At 44.7% G+C, this 21,702-nt stretch overlaps 1 protein-coding gene across 4 annotated transcripts in view; it reads right to left on the bottom strand.

Moving 5' to 3' along the window:
- The window catches only part of LOC143788907 (ADP-ribosyl cyclase/cyclic ADP-ribose hydrolase 2-like), a 75,028-nt gene that overhangs the window by 47,050 nt on the left and 6,276 nt on the right, over positions 1–21,702 (bottom strand). Inside the window, exon 1 of one of the 4 annotated variants that reach the window (XM_077278937.1) lies at positions 14,302–14,322. The exons of the other annotated variants lie outside the window; for them this stretch is intronic. The gene's annotated coding sequence lies outside the window, so the exon portion shown is untranslated. Of the gene's footprint in view, positions 1–14,301; positions 14,323–21,702 lie in introns of those variants that run through there. 4 annotated transcript variants of the gene reach the window in all.

Here is a 21,702-nt window from a genome sequence, read left to right on the forward strand (position 1 = left end):
TTATGCCATTGTCAATAAAAAAAGTCATTGCTATGACAAACCTTGAAGGAAAAAAAAGTCCACGGCAACATGTGGAATGACCTTCATGATGTCCTGGATGCCTACATTGGTGTTCTTCTCCTTGCTGGAGTGTACAAATCCTGCAATGAGGCCACTGATAGTTTCTGGGACGCATTGACAGGCAGGAATATTTTCCGGGCAACAATGTCACTTCAAAAGTTTCAAATGATATCAAGAGTCCTCAGATTTGATAACAGAGACACCAGAACAAAATCTGACAAACTTGCTCCTATCAGGGATGTTTGGGAGAAATGGGTGCAGCTCCTTCCACTGATGTTCAACCCAGGGCCAGAGGTGACAGTAGACGAACGTTTTCTCCCTTTCTGCGGAAAATGTCCCTTCCGGCAATACATGCCAAGTAAGCCAGGCAAATACGGCATAAAAATCTGGGCAGCCTGTGATGCAAAAACTAGCTATGCATGGAATCTACAGATTTACACAGGCAAGTCTGCAAGCGGCATCCCTGAAAAAAACCAAGGAAAACGTGTAGTCCTCGATATGACTACTGGACTGCAGGGTCACAACATTACTTGTGACAATTTTTTTTACCAGCTATGACCTTGGACAAGAACTTCTCAGGAGGAAAATCACCATGGTGGGCACAGTGAAAAAAAACAAACCTGAGCTGCCCGCTGAATTGTTGCAGATGAAGGACAGGGCTCCACTTTCCTCAAAGTTTGTTTTTACAGACACCACCACTGCTGTTTCATACTGCCCCAAATAACGACGGAAGGTGGTACTGATGTCCACACTTCACAAAGATGCAGCTGTGTCATCAGGAAGTGAGAAAAAGCCCAGAATCATCCTGGACTATAACAAAAACAAAGTAGGAGTGGACAACCTGGACAAGCTGACTGCCACCTACACTTGCCAGCGAATGACTAGGAGATGGCCAATGGTTGTATTTTACAACATCCTTGATGTGTCAGCATGCAATTCATTTGTGTTGTGGACCCACATTCACCAAGGATGGAATTCAAAGAAAAAAAACAAGCGGAGGATGTTTCTTGAGGAACTAGGAAGATCCCTTGTCAAGGCGCACATTGACCAAAGGGAACGAGTGCCCCGAGACCCAGCCGCTGCAGCCTTGGTCCGACAACTCCAGAGCTCAACAAGTGCTTCGTCCACACCCACAGCAACACAAAGAGCATCATCACCAGCTTCCTTCTCAACCAGGCCTGCCTCAACATCAACCACAACAGCCACAACCCCAGTGAGACCACTTGATTCTAAAAGAAAGAGGTGTCAGGTCTGCCCTAGCAATAAGGACAGAAAGACAAACACATCGTGCTTCGCCTGCAAAAAATACCTCTGCAAAGAACACACAAAGTGTCACTTTTTGACACACATGCATCTAAATACTAATGCATCTAAAAACTAGTACTTGATTTCTGTTGATTTGATTTGCTTGATTGATTGTTGTTTGTTTGTTTGACCTAGAAAAGCTACTTTTTATTATTATTGCTATTAATGTTAATATAATTTTCATCTTTTATTTGTATTAAAGTTCTATAAAAAAAAAATCTGTTTTTTGCCTTTTTCATAAAGTAGTTGGATATGGGTCAAAATTGACCCGTAACACCATAGATGTTACTAGAGTTAATAATATAATATGTATATATATATATATATATATATATATATATATATATATATATATATATGTATATTTTTTTTACATTTAAGAAATGTGTTCTAAAACTCTTCAGTAATAGTCAGGCAATGTAACAAACTTTTTTAAGTTTATATTATTCTCTTGAGGTTCATTTGACAATATTTTTATATTGAAAATGAAGGGTATGCTCCCAAATGAAAGGCCCAGGGGGCCACAACAAAAATATTAAAATCAATCCTTCCATGGATGAGAAACCCAAACAAGGTAACTAAAAGGTAAGAAACAAATTGGATCATAAATAACTGTTTTTAGGGTATCCTAGGGGTGATTTAAGACACGGGTCAAAACCGACCCGTTAACATAAGAAAGAGTAACAGAAAGCTAACACTAGAGGAAGGTTAAAAACATGCCATATGAATTGTATTACCTTTTTTCCAATAGAAATCAATAGGAAGAACAGAATTCTCTCCAAAGTCAAGGTAAAAAACCCTCAGTGTGAACACACCATGAGGGTAGTCTTTTTTAAGCCTTTTTACCCTAAAATCTATTACTTTAACCCTTTGGGGATTTTTTTGCAGGCTTTTGGCTTGATGTCGTACAATTTGAAGCATATACCACAAAGAATTCACCCAACACAAAAGACATGTTATATTTTTTATCCAGAAACTTTGTTGTGAAAAAAAACTCTTAAAAAATGTATATGATCTGGTTCAAAATCCTCCTAAAAAATCCTCCATGTGAACCTAGCCACAGGATATGTTCATATGGAATATTTTTCTCATTTGGATTTCCACATGTAGGATTTCAGCTCTCTGGTAGCCGCTTGGATATGCACCGGCACAGGGTTTTTATATCAAAACAGCATAAACTTTTTTGTACATCATAAACTTTATAGCTCTAAAATGAAAACAACTTTTCTCCAGTACAAATAAATAACATAACAGTCCTTTCTTCAGTCACAATGAAAGAGTGACACCGTTCAATTTCCAGCAGGACAATGACCATCAACATACTGCCAGATCTAAAATGTATGCTTTAGATTAAAGCATTTTCATGTGTGTGAACATCCCAGTTACAGTCCTGAAATGCCATTGAGAATCTGTGGTAAGGCTTGGCAATTGCTGTTAACAGACGCCTCCATCCAATTGTTACAGTGGTGGGAGCTGATGGATTGCTCCCTGACACTCAAAGGTTAAATGTATTTGATCCCTATGTATGTGACAAAGGTATTACACCCACTGGGGCTGCAGTTAGCTGGGACAGAGTTAACTGTAGTGGCCGTTCCAGTTTGGAAGGGGGGAACTGAGCGTTAGTGGCAAGTGTAGTCAATGCAAGGGCATCAGTGAGTAATGTAGCAGTACTAAGGCTGCTAGGGACAGCGTAAGGCTAATACTCGGGGCAGTGGATTGCCGCAAATTCCCTTCCGTGTGATTCCGTCTAATGGCCTGGGGCAACCTCAAGATGGACTTCGGGGGCCAGAGGCACACTCAGCTTGTGAAGCTACAGGAAAAGATGGACTCAGATTACATGTGGTGGAAGGTACTGCAATCCGGATATACTGCTAGAGGTGAGGAAGATCTCCAAGGGCTAGGAAAGCCGGAGTGGGGGATATGCCCCCTATACCGAGAACCAGGGCTGAAAGTTGTATTCGGTACCCATGGGAAAGATTACAACCCGTTGGGCCTTATCCTTTATATCTGCTTGTAAATACCGTACAGACTGTCATTCACAAAGTAAAAGTTTGGTTTTTATGAACCACATGACTCCTGGATTATTTGCTGCCATGGTTCCAGAAGAAGGATTCTGTCAGCACAAACTTCCAGTATGAACAGCCCTGTAGGGCATAAAGCCCCTACACAAAAATTGTATATTAAGTGTTCTAATCGCTGCCTCCGCTCCACAGAAACTGAAGTTTTATTAAACATGCTAATTAGGATGCTTGGTGAACCCAAGAAGTTTAGTGCACCATTCCGCCCACTGATATTGCATATCACCGCTTCCCTCACTTGTGATTGAAACCGCCATCTTGCCTGAGCTTTCTCTGCAGACGGTGCTCCCTGCATGCAAGTCAGCGCTGTCGGTCACTGGTGAGGGAGGCGGGGACATGCAAAACCACTGGACTGAACAGTGCCTCTTGGCCACACCCAGGGCGCACCGAGCAGCCTAATTAACATACTTGATTAAGCTTCAGTTTCTGCATAACGGAGGCAGTGACGAGATCACTGAAAGTGGGATTTTTAATTGGGCTATGTCCCCTAAAAGGCTATAAGCTTAGATTATACTGTCAGTTTGTGCCACCAGACTCCCTTTAATATCACATGGGGCCTCAATCTGACTTGCGTAAATCAATACCACTTTTATCGCGTTTTCCTGAAAATTGGACAGATGGTGGAGATTCATTCATTCTATATGCTACAGTTGTTCTAAACAGTAAACGTCATAAAATATCTGGTAATAATAGATCTGGCCACGCTGCTCATTAATAGTTGGACTATGGACCTCCACCCATGAAAATGGAGGGAGGGTTGAAATATTGCACATTTCAGTCTTTGGAAGAATATAAGTATTCACCATGATACAGTTTTTCGAATACTGCGAAGGGTGGTGTTTCACCAGCAGTCAATCTCTGCTGCAAATATAACTGTTGAAATATAAAATAACGATGGAACATTACAAGGAAGAAACATGGCGTCATCGAAAATATCAAATGCCCTGTTGGGCTGTGTGCCTCTAAAATTCAGGCCCTAATATAGGAATTTCCAAGCAAGCGGCACCCACTTCCTGAAGAATGCGACACCCACCCTTTCCGTAAGCTCTCCACTCTGGCACTACAGCTGGACATGATTTTCCCGTCTTCCAGGCGTTCTCGTAAAATATCTTGACAAGTCATTGTAGAATTTAGTTTCTATCGGTTCATACAAAAGGTCTCACCTTTTATTATCTGGAATTAAGACCAACCATAATAAACTGAGTAGGCTCTGGTTAATTAAATCCTCGTTTACCAGAAAAGGAAGCAAAGAGGCGGCGGTTCAGCTGAGGTTAATCCTCAGGAATGCCGCTAATCCTATCTTTTGTTTTGGAGCTGCACTTGGGATATCACCATCACTGAGGTGACTTCTCCTGGATGTATAACCAAAGCTGTCACTCCATTGTGTGGTCAAGTAGAAGAATTATCTACGCGGTAACCTTCATCCTTCTTACACTTATCTGGATGATCACAGCAGACTTATTGTTGTACAGAGATTAAGGGGAGGATTTTCTATCATTGACGTGTTAGTTCTTGTTCCTTTGGATAAAATAATTTGGTGCACAATACCAGTCATCGTGAGGCAGAATTAAAATATAAAAATGTAAGTTTCACAGGGAGCGTCTACAAATCACCTACATACCGCCAATTTGTAATCTGAAAATCCTCCGGGTTTTACAAAGGAAAAATGATATGCTATGTATCTGCATGAAGTTGGCAGCAAGAACGAATGTCACCTGACTAGTGCCTCAAAAACACAGTATATATAAAAAAGTAATTACACTTAATTATACTCATGTATAAGCTGAATTTTTCAGCACATTTTTTTGTGCTGAAAAATGCCCCCCTCGGCTTATACAGCTCTGGCAAAAATTAAGAGACAACTGCAAAATGTTCCGTTTGTCTGATTTTTCTCTTTATAGGTATATTTTTGAGTAAAATGTAAATTGTTCATTTATTCTATAAACGTCTGACACCATGTTTCCGAAGTTCCAAGCAACAAATTTTGTATTTATTTTCTGAAAATGAGAAATGGTCAAAATAACAAAATAATGCAAAGAAAACAAGTTCATAATCATTTAGAAACAACAATACTAATGTTTTAACTCACGAAGAGTTCAGAAATCAATATTTTGTGGATTTTTAATCACAGCTTTCATGCGTCTTGGCATGCTTTCCACCAGTCTTTCACATTGCTTTTGGGTGACCTTATGCCACTCCTGGTACAAAAATTTAAGCCGTTCTTCTTTGTTTGATGGCTTGTGACTATCCATTTTCCTCTTGATTACATTCCAGAGGTTTTCAATGGCGTTCAGGTCTGGAGATTGGGCTGGCCATGACAGGTATTTTGTGGTGGTCCTTCATTCACACCTTGATTGACCTAGCTGTGTGGCATGGCATTGTCCTGCTGGAAAAACCAGTCCTCACATTTGGGAAACATTGCCTGAGCAAAAGATTAACATGCCCAATCCCAGCCTTGCTGAAGCATCCACAGATCATCACCGATCCTCCACCAAATTTCACAGTGGGTGCAAGACACTGTGGCTTGTACACCTCTCCAGGTCTCCGTCTAACCATTAGACGACCAGGTGTTGGGCAAAGCTGAAAATTAGACTCATCTGAGAAGATTACCTTACTCCAGTCCTCTATGGTCCAATCATCCAATCCTTATGGTCTTTGGCAAACTTTAGCCTGGCTCTCCTTTGCTTCTCATTGATGAAAGGTTTTTTTCTAGCTTTACATGACTTGAGTCCTGCCTCTAGGAACCTGTTATGAACTGTTCTTGCCATGCGCTTCACCCCAGCTGCCATTTGCCATTCCTTTTGTAGGTCACTTGATGTCATTCTGGGGTTGCTGAGTGATATTCGAATAGGATCACGGTCATCCCAGTCACTGTAGCTTTGTCACCAATATCTGCTGCTTGACCTTGTTGTAATAGACTGCCATCTTAGAAATTTTAAGGATGGAGGCAATACTGTGTCCCTCTGCTAGTAAAGCCAGAATTGAGCCCTTATTTTACTCACTCAAGACTTTTCTTTTCAACTCCTTTGACATGGTTAAAAGTTATTTTTTCATTTCTATTACTTTTGGGATATTACTAGCACTTGTTTTGCCATCTAACTTGTCCTATTGCAAGAGGACTGTGAACACCACAGCAGTGTTTTTTATACTTTCCTTTGTTAAATAAGATTTGGTTCAGGTGAGCACCTAATCAGAAGTACATTAAGTAGAATGGGGTGTACTCTGGTGGGAATTCAACTGACACTGGAATGGAATGGCTGTCAGACATGTAGAGAAGCTGATTTTTATAAAACTGTGCAGTGGTCTCTTAATTTTTGACAGAGCTGTACACGAGTCAATTGTTTCAGAAACCGCGGGGGGAGGGGGAGCCGCGGGGGAGCCGCGGAGCAGCGGGTCACAGAGGTAGGAGCAGGCGGCTGTGGCTAAAGCCTGTGTCACTGCTAAAGAGAAATGAATATTCATTTCTCTGTAGCTGTTACGATCCTAATGGCAGAGGATCTCAAGAGTACCAGCTAAGTCTGCAAACACAAAAAGCCAGCTCATAGGGAGGTGGTAACTTGACTGACCGTATACCTGATCCTAACACAAACAACTAGCAGCAGCCGGGGAACGTACCTACGTTGGTTCTAGACGTCTCGCGCCAGCCGGAGAACTAACTAACCCTTTCAGAGAAAATAAGACCTCTCTTGCCTCAAGAGAAAGGACCCCAAAGTTATAATACAAGCCCCCAACAAATAATAACGGTGAGGTAAGAAGAAATGACAAACGTAAGAATGAACTAGATTTAGCAAAGAGAGGCCCACTGACTAATAGCAGAAAATAGAAAGATGACTTATACGGTCAGCAAAAAACCCTACAAAATATCCACGCTGAATATCCAAGAACCCCCGCACCGACTAACGGTGTGGGGGGAGGATAACAGCCCCCCTTGAGCTTCCAGCAAAATCAGGAATCACATTTTAAACAAAGCTGGAACAAAATAAGGGAAATTCAAATGCACAAAAATAAGAAAGCAGGACTTAGCTTATCTTGCAAAATCAGGAGACAGGAGAAAACAGACAAGGTCTGATAACAACGAATCCAGGCACAATACTGAGTATCCAGGAAGTTTATATAGGCACACCCAGACCAAACGAAGCAGGTGAGTGCCAACCTGGGGAAAGACACTCAAAGTGCCATACCGCTAATGACCACAAGAGGGAGCCAAGAACTATAGTTCACAACAGTACCCCCCCTTTAAGGAGGGGTCACCGAACCCTCACCAAGACCACCAGGGTGATCAGGATGAGCAGCGTGAAAGGCATGAACCAAATCGGCCGCATGAACATCAGAGGCGACCACCCAGGAATTGTCCTCCTGACCATAGCCCTTCCATTTGACCAGATACTGAAGCCTCCGTCTAGAGAGACGAGAGTCCAAGATCTTCTCCACCACATACTCCAACTCGCCCTCAACCAACACCGGAGCAGGAGGCTCAACAGCAGGAACCATAGGCACCACGTACCGCCGTAACAAAGACCTATGGAACACATTGTGAATGGCAAACGACACCGGAAGATCCAAACGAAACGACACCGGATTAAGGACTTCCAAAATTTTATAAGGACCAATAAAGCGAGGCTTAAACTTAGGAGAGGAAACCTTCAGAGGGACATACCGAGAAGACAACCAAACCAAATCCCCAACACGAAGTCGGGGACCCACACCGCGGCGGCGGTTGGCAAAGCGCTGAGCCTTCTCCTGTGACAACTTCAAGTTGTCCACCACAAGATTCCAAATCCGCTGCAACCTATCCACCACGGAATCCACCCCAGGACAGTCAGAAGGTTCAACATGACCCGAGGAAAACCGCGGATGAAAACCAGAGTTGCAGAAAAATGGCGAAACCAAAGTAGCGGAACTTGCCCGATTATTAAGGGCAAACTCAGCCAGTGGCAAGAAAGTCACCCAATCATCCTGATCCGCAGAAACAAAACATCTCAAATAAGCCTCCAGCGTCTGATTAGTTCGCTCCGTTTGGCCATTAGTCTGAGGATGAAAGGCAGATGAAAATGACAAATCGATGCCCATCCTAGCACAAAAGGATCGCCAGAATCTGGACACAAACTGGGATCCTCTGTCAGACACGATATTCTCAGGAATGCCGTGCAAACGAACCACATTCTGAAAGAACAAAGGAACCAAATCGGAAGAGGAAGGCAACTTAGGCAAGGGCACCAAATGGACCATCTTGGAAAAACGATCACAGACCACCCAGATGACAGACATTCCCTGAGACACCGGAAGATCTGAAATGAAATCCATGGAAATGTGCGTCCAAGGCCTCTTCGGGACGGGCAAGGGCAAAAGTAACCCGCTGGCACGAGAACAGCAAGGCTTAGCCCGAGCACAAATCCCACAGGACTGCACAAAAGATCGCACATTCCGCGACAGGGACGGCCACCAAAAGGACCTAGCCACCAAATCTCTGGTGCCAAAAATCCCAGGATGCCCTGCCAACACTGAGGAATGAACCTCGGAAATAACTCTACTGGTCCATTTATCAGGAACAAACAGTCTGTCAGGTGGGCAAGAGTCAGGTCTACCAGCCTGAAATCTCTGCAACACACATCGCAAATCAGGAGAAATGGCCGACAAGATTACTCCCTCTTTAAGAATACCCGCTGGCTCTGCGACTCCAGGAGAGTCAGGCACAAAACTCCTAGAAAGAGCATCAGCCTTCACATTCTTTGAACCAGGCAGGTACGAGACCACAAAGTCAAAACGGGAGAAAAACAACAACCAACGAGCCTGTCTAGGATTCAGGCGTTTAGCGGACTCGAGGTACATCAGATTTTTATGGTCAGTCAAGACCACCACACGATGCTTAGCTCCCTCGAGCCAATGACGCCACTCCTCAAATGCCCACTTCATAGCCAACAACTCCCGATTACCAACATCATAGTTCCGCTCAGCAGGCGAAAACTTCCTAGAAAAAAAAGCACATGGTCTCATCACAGAGCAACCAGAGCCTTTCTGCGACAAAACAGCCCCTGCACCGATCTCAGAAGCGTCTACTTCAACCTGAAAGGGAAGTGAGACATCAGGCTGGCACAAAACAGGCGCCGAAGTAAACCGGCGCTTCAGCTCCCGGAAAGCCTCCACGGCCGCAGGAACCCAATCAGCAACATCAGAACCTTTCTTGGTCATATCCGTCAAAGGTTTTACAATGCTAGAAAAATTAGCAATAAAACGACGGTAGAAATTAGCAAAACCCAAGAACTTCTGAAGACTCTTAACGGACGTGGGTTGAGTCCAATCATGAATAGCTCGGACCTTGACTGGGTCCATCTCCACAGTAGAAGGGGCGAAAATAAAACCCAAAAAGGAAACCTTCTGCACTCCAAAGAGACACTTTGAGCCCTTCACAAACAAAGCATTATCACGCAAAACCTGAAACACCATCATGACCTGCTTTACATGAGAATCCCAATCATCAGAGAAAACCAGAATATCATCCAGATAAACAATCATAAATTTATCCAGATACTTCCGGAAAATGTCATGCATAAAGGACTGAAACACTGAGGGAGCATTAGAAAGCCCAAAAGGCATCACCAAGTACTCAAAATGACCTTCGGGCGTATTGAACGCAGTTTTCCATTCATCTCCCTGCTTAATGCGCACAAGGTTGTACGCACCGCGAAGATCTATCTTGGTGAACCACTTGGCACCCTTAATCCGGGCAAACAAGTCCGACAATAGTGGCAAAGGATACTGAAATTTGACAGTGATTTTATTCAAAAGCCGATAGTCTATACACGGTCTCAAAGAGCCGTCTTTCTTGGCCACAAAAAAGAATCCCGCACCAAGAAGGGAAGAGGATGGACGGATATGCCCCTTCTCCAGAGACTCCTTGATATACGAACGCATTGCGGTATGCTCAGGTACAGACAGATTAAATAGTCGTCCCTTAGGAAATTTACTACCAGGAATCAAATCTATAGCGCAGTCACAGTCCCTATGAGGAGGAAGGGCACTGGGCCTGGACTCACTGAATACATCCTGATAGTCCAACAAATACTCAGGGACTTCAGAAGGAGTAGAAGAAGCAATAGACACCGACGAGGAATCGCAATGAATTCCCTGACAACCCCAACTTGACACGGACATAGCCTTCCAATCCAAAACTGGATTATGGGTCTGTAACCATGGCAGACCCAGAACGACCAAATCCTGCATTTTATGCAAAACAAGAAAACGAATCACCTCCCGATGTTCAGGAGTCATGCACATGGTCACTTGTGTCCAATACTGCGGTTTATTCTACGCCAATGACGTAGCATCAATTCCTCTAAGAGGAATAGGATTTTCTAAAGGCTCTAAGACAAAACCACAGTGCCTGGCAAACGACAAGTCCATAAGACTCAGGGCAGCGCCTGAATCCACAAATGCCATAACAGGGTAGGAAGATAATGAGCAAATCAAAGTCACAGACAAAATGAACTTAGGCTGTAAATTACCAATGGCGACAGGACTAACAACCTTTGATGGCCGTTTAGAGCATGCCGAGATAACATGTGTAGAATCACCACAGTAAAAACACAACCCATTCTGACGCCTATGATTTTGCAGTTCGGTTCTAGTCAGGATTCTATCACATTGCATTGAGTCAGGCGTCCGTTCAGACAACACCGCCAGAGGATTAGCAGTTTTGCGCTCCCGCAAACGCCGATCAACCTGGATGGCCAGAGCCATAGAATCATTCAGACTTGTAGGAATGGGAAAACCCACCATCACATTCTTAATGGCTTCAGAAAGGCCATTTCTGAAATTTGCGGCCAGAGCACACTCATTCCATTGAGTAAGCACGGACCATTTCCGAAATTTTTGGCAGTACACCTCAGCTTCATCCTGGCCCTGAGAGATAGCCAGCAATGCTTTTTCTGCCTGTATTTCAAGATTGGGCTCCTCATAAAGCTATCCGAGCGCCAGAAAAAATGCATCAATATTTGCCAATGCCGGATCTCCTGGCGCCAATGAGAAATACAATCCTGAGGGTCGCCACGCAAGAAGGAGATAACAATTTTAACTTGTTGAGCTGAGTCTCCAGACGAACGAGGTCTCAAAGATAGAAACAATTTACAATTATTCCTAAAATTCCCAAATTTAAATCGATCTCCAGAGAACAGCTCAGGAATAGGTATCTTAGGTTCTGACATAGGACTGCTAATAACAAAATCCTGAATGCCCTGCACACGTGCAGCAAGCTGATCCACACTAGTAATCAGAGTCTGAACATTCATGTCTGCAGCAGAGCTTCAAGCCACTCAGAGATAAAGGGGAGGAAGAAAAAAAAACAAAAAAAACTCAGACTTCTTTTCTTATAGTCCCACTTCAGCAATGCACTTTTTGGGCCTGGATTACTGTTACGATCCTAATGGCAGAGGATCTCAAGAGTACCAGCTAAGTCTGCAAACACAAAAAGCCAGCTCATAGGGAAGTGGTAACTTGACTGACCGTATACCTGATCCTAACACAAACAACTAGCAGCAGCCGGGGAACGTACCTACGTTGGTTCTAGACGTCTCGCGCCAGCCGGAGAACTAACTAACCCTTTCAGAGAAAATAAGACCTCTCTTGCCTCAAGAGAAAGGACCCCAAAGTTATAATACAAGCCCCCAACAAATAATAACGGTGAGGTAAGAAGAAATGACAAACGTAAGAATGAACTAGATTTAGCAAAGAGAGGCCCACTGACTAATAGCAGAAAATAGAAAGATGACTTATACGGTCAGCAAAAAACCCTACAAAATATCCACGCTGAATATCCAAGAACCCCCGCACCGACTAACGGTGTGGGGGGAGGATAACAGCCCCCCTTGAGCTTCCAGCAAAATCAGGAATCACATTTTAAACAAAGCTGGAACAAAATAAGGGAAATTCAAATGCACAAAAATAAGAAAGCAGGACTTAGCTTATCTTGCAAAATCAGGAGACCAGGAGACAGGAGAAAACAGACAAGGTCTGATAACAACGAATCCAGGCACAATACTGAGTATCCAGGAAGTTTATATAGGCACACCCAGACCAAACGAAGCAGGTGAGTGCCAACCTGGGGAAAGACACTCAAAGTGCCATACCGCTAATGACCACAAGAGGGAGCCAAGAACTATAGTTCACAACAGTAGCGCACACAGTGACACCAGTAGCAGCCGGCATCCAGCACACATCCTACCCACCTTCCTGCACACCCTCCCTGAATCTCGTTCGTTCTGGCACCAGCAGTATTTCCGGCCGAGCGATCACGTGACCCCATTCATTAAGGTAATCAATATTCATGCCTCTTCACTCCCATAAGTGTGGAGTGAATATCCATTACCTTAATGAGCCGGGACATGTGATCGCTCGGCAGGAAGAGCTCCCGACGCCGAGACCCAGTGAGGGCGCACAGGAATGTGAGTAGGATGTTTGTTTTTGTTTTTTTTAATGGGAACCATGGATACAAGGATAGGGAATAAGGAGCTATGCATGCAATGACAGGAGGGGGTAGCCATGTATACTGGAATGGGGAGCTATGTATACCAGGATAGGGATGAGGAGACAATGCTTACCCGGCTTATACTCAAGTCAGTAAGTTTACCAAGTTTTTCGTGGCAAAATTAGGTGCCTCAGCTTATACTTGGGTCAGCTTATACTCGAGTATATACGGTGTATATAATAATTATTGGATGAACTACATAACTAAAATTTGGTCGTCCCCATGTTCGGCTTACCTGGTACTATTAGCTAGGACATAATGGAGACTGTTTTTTCCCCGTTTATAAAAGGAAGATTGTGGCATTTTAATTAATCAAAAAAAACATTAACTGAGTTTAACTGTGCCCAACAAATGCTGGTGTTAGCTGATTTACAGACTCTGCCTCCTAGATTCACTAGGTACCGTCACACTAAGCGACGCTGCAGCGATAGCGACAGCAATGCCGATCGCTGCAGCGTCGCTGTGTGGTCGCTGGAGAGCTGTCACACAGACCGCTCTCCAGCGACCAGCGATGCCGAGGTCCCCGGGTAACCAGGGTAAACATCGGGTTGCTAAGCGCAGGGCCGCGCTTAGTAACCCGATGTTTACCCTGGTTACCAGCGTAAAAGTTAAAAAAACAAACAGTACATGCTCACCTGCGCGTCCCCCAGCCTCTGCATCCTGCACTGACTGAGCTCCGGCCCTAACAGCACAGCGGTGACGTCACCGCTGTTGCTTTCACTTTCAGTTTAGGGCCGGCGCTTTAGTGTCAGGAAGCAGAGGCTGGGGGACGCGCAGGTGAGTATGTACTGTTTGTTTTTTTAACTTTTACGCTGGTAACCAGGGTAAACATCGGGTTACTAAGCGCGGCCCTGCGCTTAGTAACCCGATGTTTACCCTGGTTACCAGTGTAAAATATCGCTGGTATCGTCGCTTTTGCTGTCAAACACGGCGATACACGGCGACCTAGCGACCAAATAATGTGCAGACCTTCTAGCAGCGACCAGCAATTTCACAGCGGGATCCAGATCGCTGCTGCGTGTCAAATACAGCGATATCGCCATCCAGGTCGCTGCAACGTCACGGATTGCTGGCGATATCGCCTAGTGTGACGGTACCTTTACTGTTCCTCAACTGCTTGGTTATCTATGGATTATGAAAAAAAAACCTCAGCAAAAGAAGAGAGTTGAACCAACAGTGCCGCCGGCAGATAACAGAAGTTATCTAAGAGGTGAAAACCACCTAGGATTGCACCTCAGTATATACGTCCTAGTATGACCGTACCAGTGCTTATAGGGAATCTGTCAGAAAGATCCAAGCCCCAAACTCTTTATAGAAACAGGTCATGTAGTTACTCACCTTCCCTGGCATGACTACACAGTTAGTGAGCAGTCAGTCTAGCAGAAGAAGGTGAGGCTGGGCGAGGAACAGAGTCGGGATGGCAGAGGCAGAGCACTTAATCCTCCTTTGCATATAAATTAAACAATTATTTTTCAGTCAGGGAGCAACAGATTACATAAGTAAAGGTATGGATGACATTATCTCACAGGGAACGGCATAACCATATAAACAGGTTGTAGAGGACGGCTTGTCCTGACACATTCCTTTCCCTTATCTGTAGCCTGTCTTCTCTGCCCTCCCTTAGACTGTACATGCTTTCTTCTTTCTCAACATTGTGGATATCTGAGGCTACGTTCCCACTATGAGTAATTGGTTCGTTTTTGATGTTGCAGATTTTCTCCAGTATTTCTGTACTTATTTGGTAAAATAGGCAACTGACAATTTTTTTTCACGGATTAGAAAAAAAAACTTTCTCCACTTTCTCCTATCAGTCAGTGAAAAGCGAAGAGCACGTGGAGGGCATTTGATTGCTTGTGAACAGCCTGAGACTGTCGTAGATATGAGTGTTATCCGTGAAAAATAAAATACATAGCATAAACACAAAAAAGTTAGTAAAGCTAATTGTCGTGCATCAACAATAAGTATAAAGCCAACAGAAATACACAGCCACATATATGAAAAACAGTGTATATATTAAAATATGTATTTATTAGATAAATAATTAAAACAAACAATTACAGAAAAATTACGGGAAGCAGAAAGAGAAGGGTAAAGAAAACCTCATAAAGTGAATGTACAGGGGTCATTATCCTTTCTCTTTTTTCTTTTTCTCCATTTTTATGTTTAATTGTATTATCTTATTCTTTATTGTATGTTTTGAGATTAATGTTGGTTTTATTTATTTATTAATTTTTTAGTTCTGTTGCCACTGGGATGCTCTTTAATGTCATCATAGACGGTTCCAGCTCTGCAATCAATCACAAGCAGCGTTTAATCCATGCATTATGTCCTTATGGATATTTTGTTCTGAATTTAATTGTGGCTTGTCACAATTTTTCCCCCATTTTTCCCTTTCCTTTTTTTCCCTTGCCTACCTCCCTTCTTTCCTTCCTTTTCTTCACCTTCTTGCCCTAATTTTGCACACAATAAGTGACAGCTATTCATATTTATGTCTTTTGCACTTTATCTTAATATTTAATGATTAATATGTGATATTCCTTTGAACTCTACCACACCATTTTATATGCACTTTATATACAGCTCGCTCAACTCTACTCATCAGGTCCGGTCACCAGCACAGTGTAAGTGATTTCATCCAGTGATGTGTACTCAACACTGGATGAAGTCACCACTGCAGCCCTGGTGCCCAGACCTGATGAATGTTCACTATTTATTACTGTGATCTGAGCACTTCAGCTGCAGTGATATGATGGTTCCGCTCAGATCACAGTAACTACAGGTGACAGAGGGAAACTGTAGCCCAGTAATGGCCTACAATAAAATAGTGCGAGGCTTCACCTACACCTGTGAGCTGGGCATGCTATAATTATGCTTTGTTTATTAGCAGTGGTCCTTCCCTAAGGGTGTATTACTATTCTTATCTCTCTTTGATGAAAGGAACAGAGAAAAAATACAGTAATGTTACTCTCCAGAACCCTTGGCAGCCGCCTTCCAAGTCCCTCCCTTTGGCTTGTGATGTGTGTGGGTTTTATGTCTTTTTGAGCATCTTTATAGGGACAACATCTCCAGTAAGTGCTCTGTAAAGCATTGAAGGAGGAAATGGGTGTTGCCTTTTAATTTTGCCCTAGGCTTCCTGTCCTGCTGTAGGGTGGGACTCCTCTTTCATGGGTGCTGTCACGGGTTCTGGAAAATAATATTACTGTAAGTAATTTTTACCTTTTTGCATTCCCATATTTTTAATTTTTCTATCAATAGAGCTATATAGGGTCTTGTTTGCGCAATGTGATGACTTTTTAATTATACCATTTTTTTTACATACAAATTTTTCATCGATTATTTTGTGTGTCAATATGGTGAAAACGTTACATTCTTTTTTACGGTATTCGTCGTAAGAGATAAATAACGCAACAGTTTTATAGTTATGATCATTCTAGGTTTGGCTTTTTTTGTTTTTGTTATTTTTTTTACAAATTTATTTATTGTTTATCCTTTATTCAGTTCCACTATGTGACTTGAATATTTTTCACTGTCATTGCTGATGTTGTACACTTCACTGCATCTGTGCTGCACTGGGGTATGTCCACACAACGTCTTTTTCAAATGGTTTCTGCCTGAAAAAGCGGTCAATAAACGTTAAAAATAATGAACATGTGCACTGCAATGTTGAATCGACTTGCTGTGCACATGTTCTGTATTTCTTTTGTAATTTATTTTAACCGCTTAATTATTTGAAAGCCATAAAGCGGCTAAAGGAAGTGACTGGTCCATTCTTCAATCGACTTCCACTTGGAAACCGCCACAATCTTATATGGAAAATTAAAAAAGTAAAAGACAGTGGAAGCAAAGTTGCCTCAAAAACAATGAAAAAAACAACAAAGAAGACGTTTTAGAGAAAATACCACCTTGGTTTTCCTGATGCATCTTCTGCTTCAAAAACGATAGCTGTATCTATAAGATGCGGTGTGCACAAACCGTCAGACTGATGTAAGGAGGGGGAGCGTGCCGCGTGTACTTTTTCTGTGCCGACTCCAGAACTGTCTCCTTTGTTGTCTGGGGGAAAGCTTAAGAGACCAGACAAATCTTTGCAGGTGGAAACAGGGGGTGTCGCTAAGGGTTTACAGACTGAGCGTGCGCAGAAACCGGCAGACTTGGCGGGAAGAGGCAGACCACAGCAGGGGGATGTGAGCGCTCCTGCCCTTGAGTATCAGTATAGTGCAGGCCCGCGCTCTTGCTTCCCCGCCACCGCTGTGGACTATGAGGAGGGATGAGCAGTGTGCCCGTTGGTGACCACAAAGCGCTGTGCGTAGCATTCCGGGCTAGTAAGTACTGTGCGCGTGCTGCCAGAAAGAGACCGGGTGCAGGACTGTCAACTGCGCCCTGATTCACCAGTGTATGTGTACTGGATCCCGTCCAGCTCAGACAGTGCCGTGGCCCACGCTCTTCCAGCCACATCAGAACATGGACTAGGAGCTCAGTAGAAGGTACCGGAGATCAACCGCTACCGCCAGAAGGCGGATCAACGTTACTTCCAGGACCATATTGGACAAGGGCTGCGTCAGCCTTTGTTGGCGCCATCGCCTATTCCGGGACGACCACATCTTGATAAACGACTGACAGGATAAGTTAACCCCCCAAGAACTGTTAATACCTTTTTCCACTGTTTCTTAACCCCTGCATCTTATCCATGTTTTTAACTGCCTACCCAACCCCCTGAGTTAACCTTTAACCTCCCTGCATGGAGTATCCCAGTGTGCATTAAAATTGTTAACCCTTGTTCTGTCTCCTGTCCGTCACTGCATCCCGCAACCTGCTCACACTTGGCGTAGGCGGCAGGATGCAGTCTACAGGCACAGGGGGGACAGACCAAGCGGTCATAGGTACCCCAAGGGCTAGTATATTACTGGGGCAATGTTGAGCAAAATCCAGAAGTTTACGGGAGGCAACACTCTGTGGGACTGGACTGAGCGGGTTCGGGGTATGTTGAGGATGCACCCCATGACCCCCACAATGGAGGCAAAGATTGCTATGATAGCCCTGGACGGAGAGGCGAGGAGCTCCATCATATTTCGGCCTCTCCATGAGCGAGATACCTTCACCAAGGTACTACAAATCTTAGAAGAAATGCATGGAGACCCCACGGACGTGGGAGAGTTGCGCAAGCACCTGTTTAGCCATGCCCAAAGGGAGGGGGAGACTGTGACCCAGTACATGAACGCGCTGCAGGAGATTCACGCTGCAATCGCTAAGCGAGATGGCATAGTTGTAGGACCCCCTGACAAAGTTCTGAGAGATCAGCTGGTGACAGGCTTTAGAGATGTGTTGCTTAAACAGGCCTTGCAGGAGCGCTTGTGGGTAAATCCGCTCATGTCCTTTTTGCAAGTGGACAGCAAGAGCAGAGGTTGACAGTTCCGGCAGGAAAAGTTTGGAGCGGAGAAGTATCTGTCAAATTGGCAACCAAACTAAGTTTGGTGAACGAACTTTGGAAGGAATTCCAAGACATGTGAGAGGAATGGTCTGACCTGAAGAAGAAACCTTCAAAGCCCCTGAACCCCTGCAGAGGCAGAACTGGCCCAGAGCATCGACAGGGATCGAGATAGCAACGCGTAGAAGAGTCGCCGACCTGTTTCAACTGTGGAGATACTGGACATTATGCTAAAGGATGTGCACGCCGAGGAAGGCCCCTCCACCGCCGTCCATTAAACTAGCGGGCTCCGTGGTTGGGAGACACCACCTGGAGCCTGAGCAGCCAAGAGAGAGAGAAGTCCCACAAATTTAGTTACTTTGAGTCCTCTTGTTTGGGCCGAAATGGATGGCCGGGCTGTCCGCTGTTTGGTTGATACCGGCTCTCAAGTGACTACGATGCCCGAGACTTAGGGTACCGTCACACAGTGCCATTTTCATCGCTACGACGGCACGATTCGTGACGTTCTAGCGATATCGTTACGATATTGTTGTGTCTGACACGCTACTGCGATCCGGATCCCCGCTGAGAATCGTACGTCGTAGCAGATCGTTTGAAACTTTCTTTCGTCGTCTAGTGTCCCGCTGTGGCGGCATGATTGCATCGTGTGACACAGGTTGTATACGATGTGCGCACAGTAACCAACGGCTTCTACATCGCAAATACGTCATGAAATTATCGCTCCAGCGCCGTGTATTGCAACGTGTGACCGCAGTCTACGACGCTGGAGCGATAATCATACGACGCTGCAACGTCACGAATCGTGCCGTCGTAGCGATGAAAATGGCACTGTGTGACGGTACCCTTATTTCAGACGTCACTTCCCTGAGGCAATGCGACCTGAATGGGGTCCCGTGATCCGATTAATGGCGGCCAACCAGTTGCCCATCCTGGTCGCAGGGGTTGTCTGGATGCAAATCACTGTGTGCGGCAAAGGTGTGAGCCGGAAGGGAATCATGTTAATAGCTGGAGATCCTGGTAGTGGCCCCGCTGTGACTTTAGGAATGAACGTAATGAAGGAATTGGAAAACATCCTGGTTAGTGAGTCCACCGATGTGGTTCTGAATCAATGGAGCCCTCGGAACCCTCAGAGAAAAGTGTTCCAACAGTTGATATGAGTGGCTCAAGTCCAGGAGACATCAAGTGAAGGTAGAGCATTAGGCAAGGTAATCGTTCCAGCCTCTGCTAAATTCGTCTTGCCATCAGACTGTGCTCACATTACCTATCCGAGACTGCACCCCTCTATCCGAGACTGCACCCCTCTTGAAGGAGTCGAAGTTCAGATAGAACCAGCTGTTACGGAGCAGAGATGGGTGGCCCGCATGGCTAAATACCGATACAAGATTGCCTATCGGAGAGGAGCAGAGAACACACATGCCGATGCTTTATCCAGAATGACTCATGAATGACCAGTAAACAAGTAAAGAACCAGCGCTCCATCCAGGTGTAGTATTCCAAGTTAGAACTTTATTGAGCCATGTTACAGCAACGTTTCGACCCGGAGGTCTTTTTCAAGCATAACAAATCCTGTCAGGGGACAGCTTTAAATAGTGTCGATGCCACATGCTGCACCAATCGCGATCAAGCCAACCCCCCATACACAGTATATCACAGTTAAAAATATCAAAACAAACATCAACTATACACATAATAAAAATCCACCACCGCAAGTATAATCACCACTTAGTAAGTCTAGAAATCATATAAATATACGGAGTTACATAGTTTACGTTTTCATCAACCAATCGGCATAATGTATCAGTCATTGCCATAGGAACACGGGCCCAATCAAAAGTAAGCCATATACTATCTCATATAGTGGTTTGGGCCAATCGGATTATCCAGCAAGGTTCTCTGGATTGGGACCGGGCGCCCTAACTTGTGAGTGCTGTCAGTCTTTTTCTTTTTCATGAATGACCAGGACCTTACCAGGACGAAGACCTTGAGGCTGAAGAGATCCCTGAGTTTCGTAAAACTGCCAGGACAGTGGCGGCAATGCAGGGACAGATCGGGGAAACGTCCAGAGGACACACCTAGGGCGACCTCGTGATTACTGGGTATGACTTCAGCAGGAAGATAGGAAACTCGCTCAGATGAGGCGCTGGGTGATTTTGAGACAACTCACCAGCAAAAGAGAGAGAGACGCCCTGTCCCCGGGAACTCTGCAGATCCTTCGGCAATGGGAGAAGCTCTAACTGGAAGATGGCCTGCTGTGCAGGAAGATGCAGTTGGAATGGGAATTGGGGGTCACCTGGCAGTTACAGCGTGAGGTGGCCACAGAAGCTCATGAGAGAGAAGCCCACTTTGGCCCAGAAAAGACGTTCTAGTGGCTACAGAAGCTAGTCTACCATCCCCGACTGAAAGCGGCAGTAGATGAAGTGTGTCAACAGTGCAGGAACTGCGAGTTAGCGAAGCCTCTCGAACAGAGGGCCCCTACAAAAACCATTGTGACTTTTGCGCCTCTAGAGGTGTTGATAATTGACTACTTGACTGTGGGCCCAGCCCACCTTGGATATGAACACTGTCTGGTAATGACCGATCACGTCACCAAATTCGCGGTGGTAACTCCAACCTGGGATCAGACTGCTGAGTCGGTGGTACAGGCCACTTGCAGAGACTTCATCTGAGTCTACGGTAGCCCGAAGTGAATTCACTCTGACCAAGGTGCCTGTTTTCAAGGACGACACCCTACCACCCCCAAGGGAATGGGGCCTGTGAGCATTTTAATAGGACACTGATTCAGATGCTGAGAACTCTCTAGGAAGACCAGAAAGTTTGCTGGCCTGAGTTTGTGACTTATTTAGTCTGGGTGTACAACAATCGGGTGCACAGTACAACTGGATATACACCATACACTCTGCTGTTCGGCCGGAAAGGGCGAGAAATCACTGAGCTGGAATTGGATCCAGAGGAAGACTACCCACGGATGAGGGTGTCCACCTGGGTCCGTGAACATTGTCACCGTTTGAAGACTCTACATCTACTTGTGCAGACCAAGTTCCAGGAACTGGAACACCATGAAGTGACTCCCCTGCGAGGGACAGCTCTTAAGGCTGGGGACCGCGTGTTGGTCTGAGATACACGTCCTTGAGGCAAATTGGAGTATCGGTGGGAAAAGACCCCTTATTGGATGAAAGCAGAATTGGTTTTGAAGGTCCCATCTATGAGGTCCAGCCTGAAGGGAAAGAAGATGCTCCCACTCGAGTAGTTCATTTGAACATGTTACATCCATACTTGTCATGAGACCCTGACTAAACAGAGGGAACACAAGTTGTCCC

Source organism: Ranitomeya variabilis, chromosome 1 (assembly GCF_051348905.1).
Source record: "Ranitomeya variabilis isolate aRanVar5 chromosome 1, aRanVar5.hap1, whole genome shotgun sequence".
Classification (NCBI taxonomy): Eukaryota; Metazoa; Chordata; class Amphibia; order Anura; family Dendrobatidae; genus Ranitomeya; species Ranitomeya variabilis.